This window comes from Monopterus albus, unplaced genomic scaffold (genome assembly GCF_001952655.1).
Source record: "Monopterus albus unplaced genomic scaffold, M_albus_1.0 scaffold237.1, whole genome shotgun sequence".
Lineage (NCBI taxonomy): Eukaryota > Metazoa > Chordata > Actinopteri > Synbranchiformes > Synbranchidae > Monopterus > Monopterus albus.
In genome coordinates, this window is record NW_018128117.1 from 68104 (window position 1) to 70138 (window position 2035).

Below are 2035 nucleotides of genomic sequence, written 5' to 3' on the forward strand. Positions count from 1 at the left end.
GCGGGGCTCGCACGCCATTGGCCAGCGCCCTGTCTGGCGCCCCTCAGATTGGTCGAAGACTTTTCATTGTCCTAATAGAAGACGAGGTCCCATTGGTTGTCTTTTGCGAAACGTCACTGAAGTTTTCTGAGGCGCGTGGATACAAAACATTTCAGTGTGAGCATGCTGGAGCTGGTAGTAGAGGAGTGTGTTTGTCATAGTATTGAATTCACTACGTTGAGCACAGTGTACAGTAGGCAAGTTAAATGAATGAGACTGGAGCGCTTGTTGGCAGTGAAGGAGGCAACTCTAAAATGTTGTGCGATTGTGTTGGATGGGCTGTCCCCCAACTTCATCAACCACTTCTATTGTGCATTCTCTTCAATACACTTGAGCTTATTTGCAAATTATGCCTTTGAAAATACATAAGGTGGACATTGTGTGTTGATATGTTGAAGACATGAGAAGTGGTTGTTCATCATATATCGGACAGTTATGCACTTGATGTGAAATTTTAAAGGATTTGGAATGAACATAGGAATAGCAATTCAGTTAATGAGCTATTGTTTGATCACTGTGGTAGCCATGATTTTCGTTCTCAGCTGATTGTTGAGAAATAGGCGCCACAATAACTATGCCACACAGTGTTTTCTTATTCTCTCGGAGAGGTAAACATAATAATCACTTCTCACAGGCACTCATTCAGCACCATAGCTAAGCTTGTGTATAAGCCTGCACTTCCTATTAAGATGAATGTAGCAAGAGACATCAAATCGTGATAAATGGATTAAATAGGTATACTAGGCCTCTAAATTGTTCATTTTGATCTCTGCACAATATATATTCATATATTTTTTTCTCATGCTTTATATGCAGCACCAGGCTGAAAGATGATACTGTATGTACTCATCCCCAATTAAAACAGAGACAGATCAATGAGGCACTGTTCAGCTTAGGCCAAGTTAGTACATAAAACTGTTTATAGTTATAAGTTAGGCAATAAAAACAAGCCATACAAGATATTTTTTAATAAAAAGAAGCTGCAATCTATTGCTTATATGAGCCTGCTGTTTTAACATAAGGTATTAAAACTTTTTTGTCTACTGCTGGTCTCAAAAGCTTAGATTTTACATGTCTGTATATGGTCTCACTACACGACTTGTTACTCTCAGCCTCAGACACTGTGTGTTTTACAATGAAATGGTTTAAGTCCTAAGCCTTAAATAGGAAAAAGACAGCAGTGAAGAATCCATTCATTTTAATGGACCTGTTGCCGGCCATATTATTGCCTATAACAAATCATGGCTTTTAAAGCCCTTCATTTTAAATGTAGGCTAATTGTAAACTGTATTTATCTTGATTAACAACTAATACATTTTTAATACTAACATCCTCTATTTCATAATTTAATAGCCTACAGATTACCATACAGAATATATAATATAAACTTCTCACAAAAGGTTTTTCCTTCATTTACTCTTTCATACATATCTGATACAAATTCAACACTATAAAAACACATTTTACTCAGGCTGTTATACAGCTGAGTACTTTAGCTAATAATTACTAATTCATTTATTAAAATCTGTGAAGCAGTGTCAAGAGGTCATAGCCTATACTGTAGTTGTATTTGTTTGTCTGAACTAGTAACTAGAAACTAGTTACTAGTTACATGAATTTGATGACCCTGCAACCTTGCTCTAGTGCAGGGGTGCCCAAAGTGGGGCCCGCGGGGACATTTCTTGGCCCCCCACAATTTATTATGCCACCCCAGTTGTCAGGTCAAGCAGCTCCCAGCTCAGCTCGCAACCCACCAATAAAACAAGGAGAAGAAAAAGAAGAAGAAGAACAACAACAACAACAACAACACGAAGAACGGAGCAGTAGCAAGCAACATGGAGAGCAGTAGACAGTGGCACACAGACAAAAGGCATTTTAAACGAACCTGGGAGGAAGAATTTTTTTTTACAGATATTAATTCTAAGGCAGTCTGCTTAATTTGCGGTCAGTCTGTCGCTGTGCTAAAAGAGTACAATATCTGCCAGCACTATGAAAC